The following is a 25,964-nucleotide window of genomic DNA, read 5'->3' on the forward strand; positions in this document are numbered from 1 at the left end:
TGGCAGTTCATTCATCAGCTGCCATATCAGTAACCCAGATAAACAGACTTGTAATGCCTACCATGCATGCACAGCTTTCTCTTGTATTTTAGTATTCAGTAGCTGATCTAATGTGAAGGTGGAACACATTTGATGCCTTTTGAGGCGATGCGCTAGGCAAAGTTTGATTTATTAGAAATCGACACATTCAGTAGCACAGTTTGTTCTCAAAGGTGGCTCAGGAGACTTCTCACATGTGAGCTTAAGTCGAGGACCAGGCTCAAGGAAAGACACATTGGTCTAAACCCTGCTGCACCAAGAATCGCAAGGGTTCAGTGTCACAGAGGCAGGTCAAAAAGCACTAGAACCAAAGAAGGCTGCTGATCTTATTCTTCTTCTTGGCCTTTATTACACCAAGAAGGCCTAGAGTCTCTTAGCGGTTTTTAACTGTCTGTGCTCTAAGGGGCCAGAATGCACATTTTTCTAATACCCAATGATTTATGCTTGATCCACGGTATCAACTGTTTGGCGACCCAGCTGCTACATTGTGAGTCTTATCCAACCTCTTGGGACAACATCACTGGGATCAATATCAGTAACAGAACTGCAAACTGAGTGCGTTTTTGTTGGGTGTTTTGTAGGTTACTGAGACGTAGAAGCAAGATAAGGCTTCAGGATCAGCACTAACGTTAGACCATCTGGGCACACCTGCCCTTAAGTCACCGCAAGACTAGCAAAAGTGGTAGGTCGTGTGAGCACCTCGAGGAATGCCTTGATGTCATGCCTCGTAGGCACGACAAGCTGAGCTCACGTCTTAAGTTATTGTGTTTTTATCTAGGAACCTAAATCGATATTTCTATTTTATGCCCTTGTTCGGCTATAATCAATAATATCCCTATAAAGGCATAGGAATCATATCCATATTTAGTCGTAGCCCATGCAGTCACATTAAGCAAGGCTACTTCCCCGGACTCCTAGAAAGCACAACGAGTTCTCTAAACAAAACAAACCTCCAGCAACCTGGGAAATCCCCCTTGCTTTTGTTTTGATTCCGTCCTAGAACTCCTGTGAAGCACTGTAAGAATGGGCAGTTCTTAGTGACATATTTATTGACGTCTTATGTCCAACCTTACGTCAAACCCGGCACCTTTCAGGTATAAATATACCAACGTTGCCTTAAGCAAACACACAGTGGTGGTTTTGGAGCAGAGCAGCTATCTACTTGCCCGAGAGCCCAGCTGATGCGAGAGCCCACGGACGCTGCCCCTCCCTTTTGACGCACTGAGAGAGATGCTGTCTTTTCTCCTGCCGAGAAATCCAGCTCCGGTGTTTCCAGATACCTTCGCGGGTTACTGGGATATCGAGTCCTGAGAGAGAGATACAAGACCTCCTGCTTTCTATTACCCAGGTACGGAGCTGACTAAACCCTTAAAGAGAATTCTTGAGTCAGATTCTTGGCAAACCCAACTTAACTTAAACTGCTACTTACTTACTCCTTGCCACGTATTAGGCTTAGGTCAGGTACACCGGGGTAGGCGTATTTAGAAGCACCAGTTGAGTACGTTAGTCAATGTATATATGTATGTATATATTTTATCTATTTTAAAGTATCATATGGCTAAGAAACCATATCAATGCTTTTACAGTATTATTTTATAATCCTCCGTTTACTGTACGCACTTTACTTTACTATAAGTATTGCAATTGTGGCAATTCATTTCTCTTGCATGAGAAAGAAGACTGCTCAATAAATAACACCTTTTATTGAAAACGCCCGTCTCTCTTTTCTCTGCACTCTGGTGAAACTAAGTATGCACACTTGACTGAGTGAAATAGCTGTCTATTGTTTTCACACGACTCTAGAGATACACTCTTATTCTGAGGGAGCAAAGTTGTCATGTTTTTTGGTTGTCAGAAGCTAATCCCTTCTTGTCTATCCAGGGAGGTTAAACTCCTCCTTGTTTATTCGAGAAAGTTTCTAGTGACCTCTGAGCTAGCTGGCAAACCTTAAGTCTAATATAGTCAGTAGGGACCTAGATGACCTCAGTCCTACGTCTACACTGCTGTTTATATTATTTCAATGCGCAGAGCAGATTGGGAATATAGGAACTACACTACAAAGTGAGATTGGCACCTTAGGGTGATTTCAACAGCATCAACAGGCAGAATCCAGTGGGATCTGAACTGCGCACGTGTTCTTGTGACCAAGATGGCTACATGCTAAAGGGCAGGTCACCTGTTCCTAGGGCGTCGTGCCAAGGAGAACAATTCATATCCTTTCTGTCTTTGTCTTCAATGTCATTAATTCCTGGCTGTTCTATGACGGCTTAATCTAACAATGGACAACCACTGAATGATTAAGTCTGTACTAAAGAGTCCACACTGAGACAACATTTATTAGGGCCAGATTGACAAAAGCCAGATATCTACTCCCTTAGGTTTGCCCTAATTCTGGAGCAAATTGATATGTTTTGGGGAATTCACTAAGAGTCGAAGAGTACAACAAAAAAAGTAGCAGTCATAGATTTTCAAAAGTATTGATATTTTGCAAAGTTTACTTATGATTAGTTTGCAGTAGTAGAAAAATCTGCATGAGTAAATCATTCGGAATTATACACTTGTACATTTAACATTTTCCCTTGTGGAACCATTCCTTCTTTTATACCACCCTAATGCACGAAGATATTCATTTTCTTTACTATTCTAGAGATCCGTTTATCCTTGCAATAAACATGCTAGGCTTAATGTGCATTTCCGGGGTTGGAGTCTACCTCCAAAATGTCTGTGAATTTGTAAGTGTTCACAGCATTTTGCATGGAAACCCCCTTTTATGAGTCAAGACTAAAGATGGTAAGTGTCTTGAGGTCACCAAATTCTCCAAGCACAGACGTCGTTCTTTAAAACGTGTGACGTGTGTCTTCTAAAGTGAGTAGCCTGTTGCAATCCGAGTATTTCTTGAAACTCATGAGGCAACAGTTGCACGGGTCGAGTGTCATTGAGCCTAAGAACTAGGGGGCATATTATCAAGGACCGGTGTTAAAATTATCGCCGTTTTATTGGCAGGAAACTGCAGATAAAATGGCGATAATGGGGTTGATAATACGCCCTTGTTAATTCCCATAGAAGCCCATGTTCTGCTGTTAAGATGGGCTTCTATGGGAATTAACAAGGGCGTATTATAAATCCGATTATCGCCGTTTTATCGCCAGTTTCCTGCTGATAAAACGGCAATAATTTTAACACCGGTCCTTGATAATATGCCCCCCGGTTATTGAAGTGGATGCACACATTAAGGGGCATCACCTGGTAGCCAAGAATTAATCTGGTCTACTGACTTTAACCCTGCCGTTGCAGGGAAAACTATTTTCTGGTTTCCCCTAACTGGGGTGAGGATATCCCTTGAGTCTGGTAGCATAGGGACTGGACAGAGGAAAAATACACAGCACAGTCCTGAAAGCTGAGTTACTTTAGGGCACTTTATATCTTATCCCGGTAAGGATTTCAAAGATAAAATACTTTTGTAAAGAACATTTTATAGCAGTACGTTTTAAAAAAAAATGACTTTATATAAGATATATATTTTTAATTGTTGTTTTACATGATCTGCTTCTTCCTTTCTCCCATCATCCAACTCCTTGATTTTCATTTATGTTGGGAGGTGCGGAACAAAAACACTTCAATTTTTGGGCCCATAAGTCCCAAGAGGCTATGGGGCTAAAACGATGTCCCCAACCAGCTGCTCCTGATTTCAGCGCTATGAAGCGCATCATCCCTGCCCGTGGCATGGGACCGTCTATGCCCATTGGAGGCCAAAGGAGGCTGGACTGGGCCAGCCCCAACATCTCGTCAAAAATGTAGTCATTTGTGCCCATTAGTACCCGGGTCTCCCCCTTTTAATACATCCTATTTAATGAGTAGCGCTTAGTGTTAAGGAGTGGTCTTGTTGTTGCTCCCCATAGTTTTTTTTTTTAGTATTATTATTACTATTGCAATATCTGCCTGGTTCTAATGGGCAAGAGGAAGGCTGCAGAAGCAACCACAGGCCCTCCAACAGTGAAGAAAGGCCCTAAATCGGCTGCGTTCTAAATAAAATCGATGACCTTTTGGTTGAAGTAGAGGAGAAACCAAATCCCCATATCACACCTGCTCCTATTGTTTCACCAAGGGTATCTCACAGCCCTGCACAAAGGAAAAGAAACATGAAGACGGTCCTGCATATGTTTTCAAAGACTAGGAACTCTGTCACCGCAGCTTATGTGCTGTTTTGAACCTATGCACTGTTGAAGGCGATAATGGAAAAAATATTCTGACCAGGGTTAACCCAGAGGTTCTATGTTACAACAGGTTTCCCGCTTTATATGCCCTAGGTGATGGTAATCTGGTTGAGGAGGAGAGGGCAACCAGTTGACCAGCATCTCTGGCTTGTGTGTCTCAAGATGTTGATAAACTTGTGGAGGTGATTCTGGGCTTTAGGGAGGAGGTTAGGGAGTTGAAGTCAGTCATAAAGTCTCTGGAGGAGAAGGTCGATAAGTTATTGCTGACTAAGAGATCAAGCCAGACTTTGCAGACTGAAGGAAATTCTTTGATGGCCATAGCCCAAGATCCCATCTCGCCCTTACAGTACATGGCTTCAAATTTAGCCCAAATCTACACCCGGTTCCCCCATTATCCCCAGAAGTTTTGTTGAGACACCACATGCACAAATGTACTTGCAGGGAAGAGGGGAGTGTGAGCTAGTCGAATTTGAGTAGATATGGCCCCACTTGTGGCAGTACAAGGGACCTTGCCATATATAGTAGGGCTCAATCTGGGGTACTCAATGACCCTGGAATGTCATCCTCTTTCTTTCGCCATCCCTACGGGGTGTGGTGGGAAGGGCCCAATGGAAGTCACCCACCTATCTTGCCATCCCTCATCCAGGGCCAGATCCTTCTAACCCAAGTCCCTAAAGTCACTCAAGGGTATAAAGGACAGTACACCCTAATTAATAAAGTCACCCACTGGTTTCGGAATGTGAAAAAATGCCACTTGATTATCAGGAGTGACATTTTGTGAGGTGAGAGAATTGTATCCCCTGGTGAGTTGTGCGATTTCGAGAGAGTGACTCTGAAGGGCCAAGCTCTGGTGAATGGGCTTTTGTCCATGGATGACCATAGAATTTGCATTGCTAATACCCAAATCCAGATCAAATATAGAGATGAATTAGCAACACAGTATTTCCCAAGATTAGCAACTCCGAGCCTGTATCAGTCCAGTGGGTTTGCTGGAATCGATTGACTGGGCACATTGGGCAAGCTTGGGCCAGCAGAAAATGTTTGGCCTACTGGGACATGAAGGTATGAAGTCTATCCGCACGAAGCGAGGGAGTCCCCTGGCTGTTGCTGGCCCCCCTAAGGCATCCAGAGTAGGGGCTTTCAGCACCCTTGGGGCTAGAAGGGGGGTTAGCCCTGAAACAAACAATGACAGGCTTAATAATAAGTGTATGATTGAAGGGGTTGCTGTGTCAAGTGCCCAGGAAGTACCCACAGACTGCAAGAGTAATTGTTTAAAATTATGTTCTGGAGTATGTTTATTTATTTAGAGTTTTATATATTGTGAACACGACCCTCATAGGTGACACGGCACTTTACACGTAGGAACTAGGAACAATGTGATATAAACTGTGATAATGTACAGACATGGTACTGATCAAAAGAACAATAGAACAATATTCACAAATATAAATATGAGTAGTAGGGATTGGTCGCTCATGGGAAAAGGGAGGTAGGAACCACATTTTGAGAGGAATTTGTTACAAAGTAGAGTTTTTACTTCTTTCCTGAAGATGAAGGTGGATGGTTTGCATCTCATCTCAGGGGGAAGAGGGTTGTTAGAGTTCCAAATTAGGGCAATTCTGGAGAAGGACCCGATGAAGGTTTTCTTTTCTTGATTTTTTGTGGTATGAGTAGTAAGGAGCTTGTGTCGACGTGTTGAAGAGGGTCTGTTTCCACCCAATAATGTACATTTCTGGGTCAGCTGGGAGGGACTATTGTGGTGCAGCACTTTATGTATCACACAAGCAATTTGAGGTGGATCCTGGACTCATAGGAGCCATTTCAGGGATTGCAGGTCAGGAGTGATGTGATCATGTTTTCTTTGTGCCAGTGATGAGACTAACAGCTGCATTTAGGGTAGCCATTAAGGGTGTAAATCTAATTTTCCGAAGGCCCACAAGGGTGGCACTACCGTAGTCTAATCTCAACAGCACAGGAGCTTAAACCACTGTTAGGAGGTCTGCGAAGGGGAGGAAAGCTTGAAGTTTACTTATGATGCTTAATTGATGGTTAACTCCTCTGGTGGTAGAACTAATGTGTTGTTGCATGGGGAGGTTTGTACAAGGTTATACCTAGGGATTTAGCAGAATCAATTATATGTGAGGTACAATTCAAGGCAGTAAGATGAGGGAGCCATTCTTTGATAATGGGGGCAATGGTGGGTGGTGAGATCAGAAGGAATTCTGTTTTGAGGGCCGTTTGAGGTGGTTATGGGTCAGCCAATGTTGTGTTTGTGTCAGGGTGTTGTTGAAGATAATGATGTCTTCAGAAGAGGAGATTTTAGATAAAGTTGGCTAGTGTCTGTGTACATGTGGTAGGAAATGTGTGCAAGTTTGAGGATTTCACAGTAGGTGCTCCATATAAACGTTAAACAGTGTCAGGGAGAGAGCAGATGCTTGGGGTACACCCAACGACACTGGTGACTGACCAGAGAGAGCATCGTTCATTAGGACCTGCGGAGATCTGTTGTGGAGAAAAGACAAGAACCATTTTGGCAATGTGCCAGAGAGACCCATTCTGTGTTCCGGAAGGCTCAAAAGGTTATTAATCAATCAATCAATCAAAAACAACTTTATACAGTTTTTCAATAAAAACTATAACAATTACAACATGTCCACACCTCATTAAAACTGATACTTAAAACATTTACAATTTATAACAATAGGTAAAAACAGGTAGATACACAGAGTTAAAAAGACAGTTTTACAATTCATATCAGTAATTAATGTGCAATACAGAACACATAGTCCATACTTTGGTGCCATCTCCCTCTAATATGACCAAAATTCAAGACCAGCCCTTGTTCTCACCACTGATTTCAAATATCCCACGATAAAGAAAATACAATCTGGTTTTAGCTTCTGCAAAAACAAAAGAGCTGGGCGGACCCGGTTAAAATTCACCTCTTTAAAAGGGGGAGGAAGAAGTGTTTTCGTGGTATATCATAACATTTCCAAATGAGCATAAAGTGTAGCAGTTCCTGTGGAGACACTTGGTCGCAGCCACAGGGTGCTAACACCTATCCTCTGCTGCACCCTTTTGGAACGGCAAGTAACAGATGAAAAAGATCAAAGCGGAACCGAGACAATAAAAACTGCACATAAGTAGTCAGTGTTCCCAAAAGATATGGCTCAGTTGATGGATTCGTTTTAAGGATCAAAAATTTGCGAACACTGCGTTTTCTTAGTTCCAGCTCATCTCTTTCTAGCTTCCTAATGCAACTGAAAGCTTTCTTGACCAGTTCCAGATCCTTTTTTACTATAACAGAAGGTTTTTTAAAAAGATCAGGGCGGCCCAGCTCCGTAAGACAACCACCAATGTATTTCAACCATGGGATTCGAGGCATATGGTCATGGCCCATACAGTCATTTATAATCTGTTGGGTGAGCTCTAATTCCTTGTTTAACCAACACTTAAGCCAAAACACCAGGGGATGCAGTGCCAATGTGTCACATAAGAATGGAACCCCCAATTCCTCATGGACTCCCAAGTTGGATAGACTTTTTGGCACACCCAGCAGGCGTTTTAAGAAGTTACTCTCAACCACCTGCAATGCATATGTGGTGGTGTATCCCCAAATCTCGCTGCCATAGCAGGCAGTTGCTACACCTTTGGCCTGATAGATTTTCAGCATAGCTGCAATTGGACGCCTGCCCATCTTGGCAGCAAAGTTGAAAATAGCAGCGGTTATTCGTGTAAACTACCCTTTTTTCTTCTGTATGAGGGGCCCCCACTTTAAGCCGTTGTCCATCAGAACCCTCAGAGATTGAAACACTGTCGTCAGGGGGACCCTCTCAGGGCCCACCACCAAGGAATACTTTTTCGTGGGTCAGGCCCCTACCTGCATTATTCAAAATTTGGAGTTGTTGATTTACTGGTCTCGGGACCCCATAAAGGTCACAAAAGAATTCAATTGGGATTAGAGTCCCCTTGCTGTTCTGGCTATGAGGACCACGTCATCTGCATATAGTAGGACCGGGAGACCCCGTCGCCCTATATGCGGATAATCATCCCCCATTGCAACCAAGGCTCCTTCAAGATCGTGTATATAAAGGTTGTACTGGACGGGGGCCAGAATGCAGCCCTGGTGTACCCCCTTCTAATTTAAAATCCCTAGAAACCCGAAAATCCTGGGCAAATCTAACATTCGCCTTTGTTTCTCTATGAAGATCCATTAGGAAGTCCACGATGTTGGCCTCCACCCCCTTGGCCCTCATGGACTGCCACAGTTTGGCCAGATTAACACAGTCAAACACTGACGAAAGGTCCATAAAGGCCATGTAGATCGTACCTGGGCGGGCCATCTTGTACTTGCCAAGGATCAGGTAGAGGTTTAAACATTGGGCCACCGTCGACCTCCCTGGGCGGAACCCAAATTGGATGTCGGAGATGATGTTATGCTCCTCAGCCCAGGGAAATAATCTCTGGGTCAGCTAGGAGGGAGTATTGTGGCGCAGCGCTTTATGTATCACATAATCAATTTGAGGTGTTCTTGGACTCATAGGTAGCCATTTCAGGGATTGCAGGTCAGGAATGATGTGATCATGGTTTCTTTGAGCAAGTGATGAGCTTAACAGCTGCATTTAAGGTAGCCATTAAGGGTGTAAACATCATTTTCCGACGGTCCACAAGGGTGGCACTACCATAGTGTAATCTCAACAGCACAAGAGCTTGAACCACTGTTAGGAGGTCTGCTAAGGGAAGGAAAGGTTTAAGTTTACTTAGGATGTTTAATTGAGGGTTACTTCCTCTGGTGGTAGAACTAATGTGTTGTTGCATGGGGAGGGTTTTGTACAAGGTTATGCCTATGGATTTAGTAGAATCAATTATATGTGAGGTACAATTCAAGGCAGTAAGATGAGGGAGCCATTCTTTGATAATGGGGGTAGTGGTGAGATCAGAAGGAATTCTGTTTTGAGGGCATTGCGTTTGAGGTGGTTATGGGTCAGCCAATGTTGTGTTTGTGTCAGGGTGTTGTTGAAGATACTGATGTCATCAGGAGAGGAGATGTTCAGATAAAGTTGGCTATTGTCTGTATACATGTGGTAGGAAATGTGTGCGAGTTTGAGGATTTCACAGTAGGAGCTCCATATAAAAGTTAAACAGTGTCAGGGAGAGAGCAGATGCTTGGGGTACACCCAACGACACTGGTGAGTGACCAGAGAGAGCATCGTTCATTAGGATCCGCTGAGATCTGTTGTGGAGAAAAGAGGAGAACCATTCTGGCAAAGTGCCAGAGAGACCCATTCTGTGTTCTGGAAGGCTCAAAAGGTTATCATGATTGACAGTGTTGAATGCCGCAGGTCCAGAGGGATAAGTAAGCAATATTCATTCTGGTTTAGTGAGCGAAGGGTATCATCAACAATGTGGACCAAGGCTGTTTCGGTGCTATAACTCAGTCGAAAGTCAGATTAACATTGGTCGAGGAGTTAGAAATGCTCAATGTGATCACGAAGCTGTCAGTGTACACATTTTTCTAAATGTTTTGCTAAGGTGGGGATGTTTGAGATATGGTGGTAATTATTGGGATCAGACTGATTGGAGTTGTATGTTTTTTAGGATTGGAGTAATCTGCCCACTTTTGAGGCAATCAGGTAAGATGCCTTGAGTGAATGAGGCATTGATTATCAGGGTCAATAATGGGAGTAGGAAGTGGATGGACTGATTGAGGAATTTGGAAGGGAAGGGGTCGTTGAAGTGGTTGGAGTATGTAAGAGTGGTCAAAATGTTTAGGGTGTCATTTTCTTCAAAGTCTTTGAAGCTAGGCCAGTATGGGTGATTCTCTGGCAGTCTTTCTGATCATGAAGGGTTGGATGCAGGAGGGGTATGGGTGAAAGGAGTTGCATAGTATTCTGGATATCGTTGGAGATTAACATAGTTTTCTCAGCAAAGAAGGTGTCACAGGTCTCGCAATTTGGTGGTGTTTTGATGCCTGAGGAAAGGGGTTGTTCTTGCGGATTGTCTAATGTTTGTTAATTTGTAACAGTGTTTTTGGTCTATTAGTTGCTGTGTCTAGCTGATGTTGGAAGTAGTTTGCTTTAGAGTCCCTGATGTCCCTATTGTAAACGCTCCATTTTTGTCACAGTAGTTTCCGGTTGGACAAGGAGGGGCTATGTCTCCAGGCTCTTCTTTCAAGTCTGAGGTGACAGCGTTCCTCTTTAAGGTCACAATTAAACCAGGGCTGGTTGGTTTAGTTGGGATTCCTTTTAGTTGCTTAGGTGTAAGTGTGTCCATGATTTTGGACATGGAATTTATATAGTGCTCAGTGAGGTCAAGAGCGTTATCCACAGAGGCGGTCAGGAGCAGGATGTTGTTACTAAGAGCTGAAATAGTGAGTGGGTTAATGTTGCAGGTATCTCAGACCTGGTATGGCTTTCATAGGTTGACCCCTAGAGATGGTTGCCCTTACTGAGATAAGGAAGGTGATGCAGTGGTGGTCAGTCCATTTGCAAAGAAGGATGGTTTCAATATGTAATAAATTCTCTTTTGCAATGATTTCATCAAGTGTGGCCCATTTGCTATAGGTTGGGATATTGCATGCTTGGATAAGGTCAAGCTCCTGGAGAAAGGATTTGAAACTATTCACGAGGTGGTAATTGGAATTTTTCCAATTAATGTTAAAGTCGCCAAGAAAAGTCTGGTTGTTGTGTTCATCACTGTTGGGGGAGATAATCGCCATGATCTGTTTGATGAACATGTGGGTATCTCCTAGCGGGTGCTAAAACGTGTGAAGAGAACATCTTGAGTTGTCATTGGTGGTAATGCTAATCATTAGGTTTTGCAGGAAGGCAATATGAAAGCGTGTGACAATTTGAGAGAAAGTGCGGACCTGTAGATACAGGCTATGCCGCCCTCACTATGGCCTAAATAGTCTAGTCTGATGATGTCATGCCTGGGGGGGGGGACTAATATGTCAAGGATTGAGGTAGAAATGTGTTTAACCAAGTATCAGTGAGCACAAGGATGTCCAGGTCAAGGTTAAGAATGAGATTGGCTATGTCCGACGCATGTTTTACAGTTGACTAACATGTATTTTAGGGATGTTTTGATTGTGGTCATGGGAGTATGTGAGATGGGAACTTGTTTGAAATTCATATTATTTATAAACCCAGTGTTGTGGTTGGATGTGCTGAGATGGTGGGTGATGATAACTCGATTTTTGTGTAGGGTATGGCAAGGTAGGTTGAAGCAAGGTTATAGGTGTCAAGGAGGAAAATTATATCCTGGTACCATAACTGTCTGATTAGCCTATTGGGTCTGGAGGAGTAGGAAGAGATGTAGGTGGAGTGATAATTAAGAATTAGATAGTTGTTAATCTGAGGGTGAGTCATGTGTGAGGACCAGTTATGTTCAAGATTGGAGGTGATATTAACTAGTTTGAGGATGTCAGCCTTGATCAAATGTAGTTCAGAAATGTTAGTGTTAAGTATAAAGTCAGTGAAGCGACTTCTGAGAGGATCAAGGGGGGGGGGGGCGATGTGGTGTAGAGAGCTACCCAAATCATGGCAGTTTGTGGAGCCAGAGTTGGTAGAGTTCACAGTAAGAGACTTAGTGAAGGTTGGTTGAGAGGAGGCAATTGGTGTATTAATCTTTTTAACCCCTTGGGCGCTGCCGCGATTCTGCACCTGTGCATCGAAGGGGTTAAAGGGAATGTAAGTGTTTGTAACTATATAAGAGTGTGAAATGGGGATGTCGGAGTGGTGTTGGTGAGAGGGTGTGCTAACATTGACTCCAGGGTAGGGCAGGTGATGGACTGCAATAGTGCCAAAAAAAGGGAGAGTGATTGCTAAATAGGATGGGTGGAGGAAGAGGTAAGGGGGTATGGGAAACAGGGTTGTTGGAAGGGGAGGAGACAAAGTGGAAGTGCAAGGGGGTAGGAGGGGAGGAGGTCTTGTCTAATGTGTCCATGAGGTAGGGGAAGAGACCAATGAAAAGTACAAGATTGTGATCTGAGGATTGAATGAGCATGGTGCCGTTATTGTAGATGGAGATGGTGGCCTCTGCATTGTATATTGTTGAGGGCGCAATAGTAAGTTTGTGCCAGTGGGGAATTTTTTTTTGATGGTGGTGTTGAGTGAGGAAGATAGAACGTTCCTCCATTTAGCACGTCGATTTGCTCATTTAGTAGGGAACTCTTCTTGTGACAGGAGTAGGGGTCAGTAATGAGAGCTTCCTTGTTAAGGTTGAGGATTTAGTGTTTGATAGTTCTCATGGAATTTTTAGTTAGGTTGGGAGGGTAGTGCAGGGGATAATAGAGTGTTCATCTTTCTGCTAAGGGTGGTATCCATTCTAGATCATGTGAGAGTGGGGGGTAGGGTAAAAAGCTATGGCCTACTAAGAAATGAAGCCCCTTGGAGCAGGAGTGTACACAAATGCCACACAAGGTAGGGCAGATTCTTTCCAGTATCTAAATTATCAGGGCATACTATAAGGCATTAAGATCACTTTCGTATCTAGAACCAATAGGTGTCACATAGCACAAGGCCAGTATCTAGTTTAGGTGCATTGGTCAGGGAGCAGAGTGGGTGGAATATACAGTATGTCATATATGATATGTAGTGTAAAAATTGAGCAGGTAGCAGGTGAGTCAGCTCAACATGGCACGTCGGTGGCAAATACTGGGGGTGAGAGTCGTAGAGTCATGGGAGTCAAGCAGAATGAGGTCAAACAAGAGGCATGGGTTAGGGGAGATAAGTGGACGCAGTATTAAATGTATGGTATACCAGGGGTGAGAGTCATACAGGCATGGGAGTTAAGCAGAAGCCGGTTAAAGGGCATGGGTTAGGGGAGTTGAGTGGACGGATTGACCTAATCTAAAGGATATGGACTGGGGGAAGTATGTTGATAGCTATGATATTTGCATGTTCTAAGAAATGTGGAACATGAGTCCAGTAATTAGGAATGGGTATAGTACATTTTGTATTAACGCAACTAAGTCATCCAAGGATAGACCCTCAGGGGGCTTAGTGATTTGGGTTCGGAAGGAATTGCACTCCCTCAAAAAGGGTTTTGCCAATCAAATCCCAGGATGTGTTGGCAATCAGGGTAGATTGTTATGCTGGTGATTTCCTGATGTTGTTCAATGTGTACAACCAGGTGGAAGGGTGGAATGAAGAAGCCCGAGCTATAAGTATACTTAAGGATTTTGTCTCAGGGTACAATAGCACAGGGAAATTGATAGTAGCTGGTGATTTTACCTCTACCTTCGAACCATTCATGGGCACCCATTCGAATCTTTTAGATGATCAGGATGCAAAATGCAGAATCCCTTCCCTTGATCTTCCCATAGCAAAATGGTCCCTGAGGGCAGGACAACTATATGCAGTATCCCTAAAATTTGATATCAGAGCAGCAAATGGGAGAACCTTGTCTGATGGTCAGGGGAAATCACGTTTAAAATACAAGGCCACTCCAGTCAGATTAACTATATTCTGATTAGTTTGAAGTTGAGGCAATTTGTGTATGATATGGAAATTATGAATAGGGCTGACAGCAATCATATTATTCTTAGCCTGTCGCTGCTGGGCTCCCTAGTAAATAACCCCCAATTCCAAGGTAACACAAGTTGGGGACGTAGCTCTTACCAATAATGTGAAAGCCATTAGGTGGGGATGGGTTGAGAAGCATGCGGGGGGCCCTGGGGAGGGTGGCCAGTACAGTCAAGGAACAGTTTGAGAGTTTAGACAGTCTATGCCTAAACACAAGAGGTTAGGTCCTGGAAAACAATCATGTAGACCTCTTTGACAAGATTAAAGATTTTTTAGTCCAGGATAAGAAGTGTGCCACTGAGAAACAGAGAGAATCCCCATGGTAAATCAAAGCCTGCAGGGAGGCTAAAAAGGGGCTTTTATCTGCAGTTTAATCTAGGAACAGGCCACAATTAGTGCTCCTCAGGGCTGAATATGGGAGACAATTGGCAAAGGCCATAAGGGAATGGGAGGAATCGTTATGGGCTGTCTTAAGCAATGAGCAGTAGAGATAACAAAAGGTTCTGGAATACCCTGGCACTTAGAGAAAATCACTTCGGGATGGAAGTGGAATAATTTGTACAGCTCCAGGACTGGGTATCCAACTTCACTAGTTTGTTCACGGGTAATAAAGACTTACAGTGGGACGATACAGATTGTTCATTGGTGGACAAACTAAAGGGCCACCGCCCATTGGAATTTGAGATCAGGGAATCTGTGGAGGCAATCCAGTTAAAGCACCATGCCCCGATAAGATCCCAAACAAGCTTAACCTGGCCCACCTGGAAGTTTGGGGCCTCTACGATAATCTCCTTTCAAACACAATTTTAAAGGGCATGACGATTCCTGCATCCTGGCTCTCTGCAGCGATGATCCCAATCTATAAAAAGGGTTTACATAACGCGCCATGTATTCACTGTGCGATCAGTTTAATAGATGCCTTGCAGAAGATCTTCCGCAAACAACTGCTAGCAGACCTTAGGGGCTTGATTAAGGAGAACTGTCAGGTGGGGTTCAGATGTGGTATCAATACAGTGGATCAGGTATTTCAATTTAATTCCATTTTCTGGATAGCTGTAGCAATCAATAAGGGACGTCACTTCGTTGCCTTTGTTAATCTATGTGCAGCCTTTGATTTAGTCATAGGAGCGACCCTCTGGACAACCCTGGACAAGAAGGGTATGCCGTCTAACTTATTGGCTATTCTTATCCAATTGCATGAGGATAATACTGCAAGGGTCAGGTGGGGTGACCAGGGGCAACTAACAAATCCCATGAGGATTTTGCAAGTGGTGAGACAGGGATGTGTCCTGGCCCCACCATGTTCTCATTATCTATTAATGATGTAGTGGCCCAGCTGGATAGGGAAGGATGTGATTCCTATAAAAAGTGGCTGGCATGAGGGTACCGCCCTATTGTTTGCAACAATACCCTGCTGCTGAACAACTTCAGCACATTTTGTCAGGAGCGTGGGCTTGAACTCAACAGTACCAAGATTAAATTTATGATTTGTAATTCTGCAAAAGGTACACAGATCAATTGGAAGTAACACACTGGTAGTGACCCTACAGAGCAGGTCTCTAGTTTTGACTATTTGGGACTAAGACTAACTCTTAGAATTGATAGGTCTTTGCAAGTCCAACAGTCACACGTGTCCCTACTACACTACACATCAAGTACACATCAAGTAGGGCCAACTTTAGAGCTGTTGGCGCCCGGTGCGACAATCATTTTTGGCACCTCCCCCCATCTCTCCAGCATGTCTCCATAGGCCCTCTCTCATTTATGTTTCATTTGTTTCAAAGCACTGGTAAAGGCTGGCCTTATTAATAAGAAAGTATGTTTAACCAAACAAACCCTTTTGAGCAACATTAGGAATAGATAATGAAAGACTGGGAGAAAAAAGCAAACGTCCTTAACTATTTTATTTCGTTCGCATGCAGCTCTTTGATGACAGTTCATAACAGTCACTGTTCTATATTAGGGTTGTTTCTAATGAACTGCGATAAAAGAATCACTGTGACAAAAGCAGTAATCCACACAGCTATCCACATAAAATATAGATCTATGATCTGCATGGTACGTGTTCTTTGCAGCAGGCATAGTATCCCTCTGTGCTACTTTATGGTGAGTCAAAACTGGCACTAGACAAAACTCTGATCTTTCTCTCTCTCTAGCAGGACCATTAATCCCGATATTTAGCTTGGCATTTTTAATGCAGCCTGAAAACTGATCACACAAGATACTCCATTACAGGTGTTTTTAAATTGGAAGTTATTGCTAAAAACAGCGTCCCCTCCCTGAGGACAAAGCGGTACAAAAGGGGGTGGTGATGGACAGCGCATCTGAACCAATCAAACACTCACATCCAGTCAACAGATCTGGGTTTAATCCATCACAGTTCTTTAGCCCACTCTGCCACCCCAGTTCAGACATGGCCATATGCAAATCAGTCTGACCCTGTGCCTCATGGGAACAGTCCAGCCCAAATTGCCAAGCCATGCCTTCCCTGGACCGGAAACAAGCTTCCCAGGACCGGTTTCTGGCATTACAGCCGTCTTCAGCTAGGCTTGCTTGAATCAAGTGGAAAAGTGTGCAAGGGACTCACGTCTGAGCATACCCTGCCAACTTATGGCGAACAAAGCGGTACAAAAGGGGGTGGTGATGGATGGAGCATCTGAACCAATCAAACACCCACACCCAGTCAACAGATCTGGGTTTGATCCATCACCGTTCTTTAGTCCCCTCTGCCACCCCAGTTCAGACATGGCCATATGCAAATCAGTCTGACCCTGTGCCTCATGGGAACAGTCCAGCCCGAATTGCCAAGCCATGCCTTCCCTGGACCGGAAACAAGCTTCCTAGCACCGGTTTCTGGCATTACAGCCGGATGTATTACATTACAACGCATGCTTTTACCACGCATGCCTTTACATCGCAGTTTTTACAACGCATGCTGTTACAACGCATAGTGCTAAGGGGTGCTGGATAGTGAATAGTTTAATTTACTATTCCAACTCCAGTCCCCGTGGATAGTAGGGAAGGTGTTGGATAGTAAATTAAATCAAGTCCCTATCCTAGAGCGCCCCCCAGCGCAATGCGTTGTAATGACATGCGTTGTAATAGTTGCGTCGTAAAGGCACTGTGTGGTAAAAGTTGAGTTGTAAAGGATGTTCCCCCTTACAGCCGTCTTCAGCCAGGCTTGCTTGAATCCAGTGGCAAAGTGAGCAAGGGACTCACGTCTGAGCATACCCTGCCAACTTATGGCGAACAAAGCGGTACAAAAGGGGGTGGTGTGGTGATGGACAGAGCATCTGAACTAATCAAACACTCACACCCAGTTAACCGGTCCTAGGAAGCTTGTTTCCGGTCCAGGGAAGGCATGGCTTGGCAGTTCGGGCTGGACTGTTCCCATGAGGCACAGGGTCGGACTGATTTGCATATGGCCATGTCTGAACTGGGGTGGCAGAGTGGGCTAAAGAACGGTGATGGACTAAACCCAGATCTGTTGACTGGGTGTGAGTGTTTGATTGGTTCAGATGCTCCGTCCATCACCACCCCCTTTTGTACCGCTTTGTTCGCCATAAGTTGGCAGGGTATGCTCAGACGTGAGTCCCTTGCTCACTTTGCCACTGGATTCAAGCAAGCCTGGCTGAAGACGGCTGTAATGCCAGAAACCGGTCCTATGAAGCTTGTTTCCGGTCCAGGGAAGGCATGGCTTGGCAGTTCGGGCTGGACTGTTCCCATGAGGCACAGGGTCGGACTGATTTGCATATGGCCATGTCTGAACAGGGGTGACAGAGTGTGCTAAAGAACGGTGATGGATTAAACCCAGATCTGTTGACTGGGTGTGAGTGTTTGATTGGTTCGGATGCTCCGTCCATCACCACCCCCTTTTGTACCTTTTTTATCCCTCCCTGAGGACAGCACCCTCTCCCCAGGTCTGCACCCACTTCGAGCGTACCAGTCACACTGCGCTTAAGCCGGCCCTGACAGCAAGTCTCCTAAAGACGTTTAAGGAAACGTATTCCAAGAGAGCTGCCTCGCCTATTGAAGTTTATAATGTGAAGGCATTCTGAGCTATTCTGTATGGTTAAGAGATTTGGCGACACGTGAACTACAGTATACTTACCCTTGCGGAAAATAGATTTATCAGATCGCTCTTTGTCTTCCTAAGAGCTCACCTATGATTCCCCTGCAGATTGATATGGTAGTAAAGAAAATCTAATCGAAAGCAGAATATAGACTTTTGCTCTCTTGGCCTAGGTTACGGACTTACCCTGCTCTTGGAGCCTACGGTGAAGTGCTATGCGATGTGTGTCCTGTGCTCTCAATGCCACTGGAAACCAGCTAGTCTGGTTGATATGGGGTGACACCCCAAAACCGTCCCTATGATGCTTGTTTCTGGTCCAGGGAGGGCCTGACAGTTCGGGCTGGACTGTTCCCATGGGGAGCAGGGTCAAGACTGATTTGTATATGTCCGGGTCCAAACTGGAAGGGCATGGTGAGCAAAAAAACAATGGACTTAGGTCCAGATCTCTGTACTTGGGTGAATGTTTGACATTTCTCAACATTCTGTCCATCAATTGTTCTTTTTGCAATTGTCAGTCCAAGTGGGACGGGTATGCCAGGACATAGGCCTCATGCTGTCCATGCCACTGGAGCCAAGCTAGCCTGGCTGATAAAACCGGCCCCAGGATGCTTGTTTCCGGTCTAGGGAGAATTTGGCCTGGCAGTTTAGGCTGGACTGTTGCCATTGGGAGCAGGGTCAAGACTGATTTGCATATGACTGGGTCCAAACTATAATGGCACGGGGAGCAAGAAAAACTATGGATTTAGGCCCAGATCTCTGTACTGGGGTGAATGTTAGACATTGTTCAGCATTCTGTCCATCAATTGTTCTTTTTGCAAAAGGTCTGTTAAACATGAGCCATTTGTGGTCCATAAGTAAAACATGCAGTACCTTGCTTAGGTCCTCTTGTTTAGTGGGAGTATATGTTTGTGACTATCTGGCCCTTCTCCACGTCTTAATATATGCTTGCGACATGTATGGTTTTTATTATGTACGACCATGCTGGTTTCACCCTGTCTTCTGTGCCTTTCGTCACCAATTTCTGACAGTTTCTTTGTCCAAAAGAATTAGGAGTCTGATTGATTGTGTTGTGTATGATCAATTAGCTCTGATTGTATATGTTCTATCCTTGTTGTCTTATTCGTACAGCTCTTATGTAAAATCAACTATTGATTTTTATTGTTTTTATGTACTTTTAGAATCCTTGTGTTTCATAATAAAGCTTTTATGAGGCGCATTACTGTACAATAGCCACCATTTTCATATGACAGCTCTTTCTCAATGACCCATTGTTAAATTAGTTCTCTTTATATTTCTACTGGTACAAATGTATACAGAACCTAGCTCATGAATATTAAAGTTTTACTCTAGATCTCATATCTCCTTGTCCTTTTATTTGTAGGTGACTTACAGAGCACAAAAAGGAATGACTGGGAATGCAGTGCTTAAGATGATCTTCGTTTGGGTGGCAGCTTTTCTCCTGTATGGACCAGCAATCATCACCTGGGAATACATTGCTAGGAAAAGCATTTTGCCAGAAGGAGAATGCTACGTGGAATTCTACTACAACTGGTATTTCCTCATGATAGCATCCACCATTGAGTTCTTCACTCCTTTCATCAGTGTTACGTACTTTAACTTAAGCATTTACATCAACATAAAGAAGCGCACCATGATGCGGAATGAAGATCCATCCCCGGGCCAGGAGGACTGTGAAATGAGCTTCCGGGGAAAGAAAAAAGAGCACCTTATATTTTTTGTGAAGCCTGTTCAAAGAAACCAGGTAGATCAGAAAAAACGAGCTAGTAGCCTATCACCCGCTCGACCATCAGAAGCAGGGCCAAGCGCAAACAAACTTGACAGCCAGTCACTGGACTTCAATATAAATCATGATTTGCCACCCCTGCATGTGGACGGCCAGCTGAAGCAACAGCAAGCCTGCTTGTACAAGACAGTGGAGAATGTGTGCAGCAGCACAAGGGTGGATATGGCAAGCACCATCGCCAACCGGTTCAGGCTCTCCAGAGACAAGAGGGTGGCTAAGTCATTGGCCATTATTGTTTGTGTGTTTGCCCTGTGCTGGGCACCCTATACGCTCCTGATGATCATCAGGGCAGCCTGTCATGGGCGGTGTGTCCAGCACTATCTCTACGAGATCTCCTTCTGGCTACTGTGGGTGAATTCAGCAATAAATCCAATTCTCTACCCTCTGTGCCACATGAGTTTCAGGAAAGCTTTCATGAAGCTGCTTTGTCCAGGAAAGGTGAAAATCCACCCCAATCTTTTCACATGACAGTAGGGAGGATTTAGATGGAAAGAGCTAGAGTTCAAAAAGGACCACCAATTTTGACTGTTTACCAAGCTGATTTGACTTACTTGCTTGTTTTGAAGCAGCAGTGCAATTCCTGCTTTGGTCCTTGAAAAATGCAGGATTAATTAACTCTTTGACTCATGGGTCTTTTCACTGTTATTTTACCTAAGGTAATTGACATAAAGTCTTTTTTTTTAATTAAGGACTATTGATTGACTGGACTCATCCATGCATTGTTAACATCACAAGGAGGTGTGTGCCATTGAGGACAAACACATCCAATTTCACTGTAGACTCAATCACTGATACTCTGTGCTGCTGAGTCAGGGAAACAGTATTTTAGCTCTTTGGAATACAAACACCATATTAATAGTATTGAACATTTAGACTATTCTTTCCTTATCCTCCAGTTCATGTGAACTCACAAACGTATGCACACACGTTGACATCATCAGCACACTCCTGTTGCATACCCACACACTTGACAACTTACATGCCCTGCCAGGAATCGAACCCCTGATTTGCTGGTTACAAACTGATCTCATCTGTGGGTGATCACCACCTTAATGAATTTTCCTCTTTTCTAGGAGCACCACTGATGCCGTTTTGGTTCCCCGGGAAGATTTCCTTGCCTTCAGAGTCTAATGCAAGGTCCAAGGATCAATCCCTTTTACAACCCATCTCTAAACTGGCAATCTTGGACTGGATAAACCATAAAAAGGTGAAAAGCATGAACAAGAGGTGGACACCATCATACTCTGTATCAGGAGAGCAGTGGAAGCCATTTTGCTGTACCCAAATCCTGCCTTCCTCAAGCCCTTATTTCCACTGTTTTATAAAAGGCAGTTGTGGAGTAGCTATAGACATTATAACACTACAGCAAAGAAAATAAAACCACTTAAATGAGTGCCTCAAACAACACAATCACAACATTGTTTCCCTGAAATAAAGAATATTGAATAGTACTTGATGAGTAGTACTTACTCAAAGAGAGTCAACTAGAACTTCAACTAACCCACCTTTTATTTAAAAACAATACACTTGTTTTATTTGACAATTGCCTTTATTGTGGTGTGATCCGAACCTACTAAAAATATACATTCTAAGCTCTTAAAGACTCAACTAAATATTCACACTATAAGTGAGATAATGAATTCTATTTCTGCTTTGGGTGGGTTTTTTGGACCAAGGAGGCTTCATGTGTGCTGATATTGTATTTATCCTCGGCGTGGAGTCTATTTTATATTGTTTGTGCATTGCTCTCCCTGGTCTAGCAGCTTTCCTGCCACTATGCGGACTTTGACAGTGAGGTAAGAATGGGTTGGTTATGCAGGCCTTGTGGTAGCGGTCACATTCATCTTCATACTCTTTCCTCAATGGTACATTATGATCAAGACCTGCCCGATAATTACCAAAAATGCAGTCTTTTTGCCCACCTGAACTGTGGGATGAAAGGGTGTAGTGTTGGGGTTAATGTTGTGAACTTCATTGTCTGTCCTGACTAGGGTCGATATTTGCCATGTCAGCAATCTCCACCATTGACATTATGCTAGGTGCCACGGTGGTAGGAGATGCCTTTATGACGTTAGCACAGACATTTCCCAACTCTGCAAATTAAGATGTCCTCCAAGAGTTGCTGTTATAAGGGTCAGTAACACAATCTTGGTCAGCATGCCTGAACTGTTAGGCAAGCATAGCACATCGGTGCTTAAATCCCCTTTACAAGCATTAGTTACAACCAATATTTAAACCTCACATGAAGTTGAGATTATTTAGCGGTTTGCTAGTTGCGATTAATGAATCATGGTTATCATAGTTTACAAATGCAAGTCTACGGTCAGGCTGTATTAATAGCCTTTCTTCTCTCCTTTGCATCATCTTATGGTATTTGTAGTACCAAACTTACTTTTCAGAGTATATGCTTTGATTGGACCTGTGTCACATGCCTACTGAAAGCTGAATCCTGTGTAAATAGAGTTTGTGGCAACAACCAGCACCAGGTCCAAAGATGGCTCAACAAAATGCACCTCGCTGACTTCTCACCCTGACCTGCAGAGAGCGTCAATCTTTGGCTTCTGCACTGGTGCCACCTCCTGCTTCAAAACTCATATCACATGCAAGACCAGAACTAGATAGCAACCAACTGTGAGTGATAAACAAAGCAAAGATCTCCACCACTGAAGAGGACTTGAGAATGGCCATCCAGGTGAAGGTATTGTCTTACCTCAATGGAGTCAACACAGTACTAGCTGGCGTTTCAGAAAACCATCAAATGTGGAGGACTGTTTCTCCATGCAGCAGCCAGCCTCATCAAAGGACCTTGGAAATTTGATAGGATACCATGAAAACGTAAAGACTTCCGTTGGGTGCCACAGCCATCATGCTTCACCTGCAGGCCTACTGTTTAATACACAAAGCTATAAATAATTAATTCCAACATATCTAGCTTTGATGACAACAAGATTAGCTGGACTACCCAAGACCCCTAGCTGCAATAACTTCAGACTAGAATGCAGGATCAGCAGAGAGAGAACAGTAGGAGCCAGCCTTTCTCCTATCATGTCTTAAAGATAGGGAATACATTCCAATCAAAATTTGCCAAGTGCCTTCTCTCCTTCATTTTAGAAATGAACTTAAGAACCTACTCTTCAAGTGACAGCTGGTTGCCAGATGACATTGCTACAGGTCTAGACAGAAGTCTTTGCGATGCCTGAAATGTATTCCCCCAAACTCAGCCTACTTCCTTCTCCCTCCTACATCCTCTGTCTTGCACTCTCAGTATCACCTTATCCCCATGCAGGCAGCTGCAGTCGGTGCAGGTAACAACAGTGGGGCCGGGTGGAGGGGATTCCGACTGACAATGACAAGGGAACATTTATTTTTTATTTAATTTTCCCTCAGCATCATCCCTCGAAATCCCTCCCTCTCCCGGCCCCACCGCCCCGCCACTGTTACCTGCATGGACTGCGACTGCCTCGCAGGTTTCCTTGTCTTTCTTTCTCCCACAATTGCATTCCCTATTCATCCTTTCTCTATACCCACTCAACTATCTATTATGATTCTCATTCATTTCCTTGTACAGAGCTGTGTTCTTAGACCAAGGTTTGCACTGTGTAGAAATATATATGTATATATATATGATAGAAAAACAGACATTTGAGGTGAGCAGATCTAGAGTGTCGCTGGTGTTGAGAGTGTTCTAACAGTTTGACCTAATACTGGGTGCTCCCTTGTGTCTGGACAAAGATATACCTCTCTGAAGAGCTCTAATTAGAGCGCAACACTGTGTCAGGGGTTGCTTTTACTCATTTCAGGTTGGCTTGAGTTGGTATTTTACCAATTCAAAGATGTAATATTGTGCCTGGAGTGATAAATGGCTTTTGTTATTTTAAAGCTCGGCAAGGAATGAACTGTACTAGTCTTATGCTTAAAGACTTTGCTGTTTAAATGGCAAAAGACTTTGTCATTTTCTATCTCGGCGTGGATAGCACTGTGCTAATCCTATGCTGAAAAACTTTGATAGAAAAACAGACATTTGAGGTGAGCAGATCTAGAGTGTCGCTGGTGTTGAGAGTGTTCTAACAGGAGCTGCTTTCCACCTAAACTGAGACCTACCCAGAGTTCTCTCCTTCTTTTTTGCATATATATATATATATATATATCCAAAGATTAAGGGTCCTTCCGAGATCATTTCTCCCGTCGTCAGGTGGCGTAAAAAGCTGCGAACCCAAGCCGTTTCTTGTAATTTTCCAAAGTTGCTCTATGTCAGCAAATACGCACTCGGAGACAGATTTCTGATAAAAGTATTTATTCCCAAATTACGCTACGCGTTTCAACACAATCCTGTGTCTTGTTCACACGAAATGCTTCATAGTTACAAGCCTTTTTGTAAAGAAAAGAAACCAACAACATAGACAAGGGCATGTTAATCCAACAATCACATGATGTTCTGTGTAGTTGTATCCGCCATTTTTGAGTGGTGAAAAACTGTTAAGTATTACAGCCTGCACCTTTTTACATCCATTTATATACATAAATAAGTAGGGTAGTTGAGATTTGCATTAATATAAGAAGAACGAATGCCACCTGAATTCTTTACTCAATGATCCATCATTTACGGACCTAATGATAAGAACATTCCAAATTATTTGTTTAGAATACTATCGTCACAGTGACCCATTAATTTCATAAATCTCTGGCTCAAGAACACATTACTTTCGGTTTAGTACCCATTGTGTAAATTTCCCGAGTGTTAGATTGCAGAATATTTTAACGGGAGTATCGGCCATTACTAAGTGGTGTAATCAGATTACTGTGATTCGTAATGACCTGAAAAGGATTGAACCTTACGAACCCACGTTAAAACCCCAAAGGTGTGGCTTCTTATTTATAATTTAAACAACATGAATATTCTTCAACATTGCATTCGGTCTAGTGCCCTTATTACACAGATTTCTTAATAGAAAATAAACATCAGTTTCATCGTCCATATAAAGACATACCATGTTGTATGTCCGCCCTGTTTTGTCTGTCTGTGGTTTATTACAAATGCCATAGTCATTGCGCAGTCTAGTGCTCAAAAAGTGCAAAATACAAATCCTTCTGAACTCAATTTCAGACCCCATGGATTAAAAGGAAGAGCGAAGTCAAAAATAATAAGGAAACCAGTGTAGTGCCCAGGGCAGTGAAGGGGAAATTCCTCTCGTGTCCTAAAAGACAATATAATAAAAATAAAATTAAAATCTTATTGCACTAAAGAATATATACAGTGATCTCGTATATTATATATATATATATATATATATATATATATATATATATATATATATATATATATATATATATATATATATATATATATATATATATATATATATATATATATATATATATATATATATAATGCAGCAGTCGCCACTGTGTTGTTATAGTTAGGACCTAGTTACCATAGAAAATCGATTTTTTGTTTCGCGAATGACTTTAATAAGTTGGCACCATTTGACAAATCTTCAGGAAACTTTTCAAAAACAAAAGTTCCCCAATCTAAGCTCTCTCGTGGAAAGTTTCGGGGCGATGCATCAGGCAGTGGCCAAGAACAATTGGGGGTGCAGAAACGTAATTTCCATTGGGATATTTGAACAGTATTACTGCCAAAATGGCTGAACAGAAGTACACCAAATTTGGTATAAAGCTAGCTCCTTACACAGAACTCATTTTATTATATTTGGTTTATCTGGACCACTGGACAAAATTAAAAAAATTCAAGCCTTCTGATTGGCTGAGGGGGCTTTCTTAGAGTGAGCGCTCTGATAGGGTGGCTGCAACATGAAAAGAAATGTTGCAGTGGCCACTTAAGGAATTGGAAGCTTGGTCCTCTGTCCTGAAAATGGTCAAAACAATATCATGTAAGGAGGTGTTGATGATGTGAGTAACCTGCACCCCTGACCCTTACTGGGGAAGGGGAGACCCTCAGCCCAAATTATTATTTTTTAAATGGGGGTCAGGGGGATACCTCAATCCTACAGGACTCCTGAGGGACCAGGAAAATGAATTACAAAAATGTGAGATTAGTGGCCTAGGGGGTTGGCCATCCCTGGGAGCTGGGTGCAGGGCCTGGCCACAGGCCAGGCCCTCCACCCAACTGCACCTTCAAAGGCCGTGCGTAGAAGGGGGTTGACTGCTCTAGGGGATTGGGCATGGTAAAAACATCTTTCTGTATGTTAAAAAAAACCTAGAACGTCACAGAAAAAACTAAGGTTATAGTTAGGTCTGGTAATAGTATCTTAAATTAAATGAAAAAAAATCAGAAATTCATGGAAAAA

At 43.2% G+C, this 25,964-nt stretch overlaps 1 pseudogene; it reads left to right on the forward strand.

Annotated features, from left to right (window-relative positions):
- Positions 1 to 20,124, forward strand: part of LOC144799096 (histamine H3 receptor-like) — an 85,494-nt pseudogene extending 65,370 nt beyond the window's left edge.
- Positions 20,125 to 25,964: the final 5,840 nt, after the last annotated feature.

This window comes from Lissotriton helveticus, chromosome 12 (genome assembly GCF_964261635.1).
Source record: "Lissotriton helveticus chromosome 12, aLisHel1.1, whole genome shotgun sequence".
NCBI lineage: Eukaryota > Metazoa > Chordata > Amphibia > Caudata > Salamandridae > Lissotriton > Lissotriton helveticus.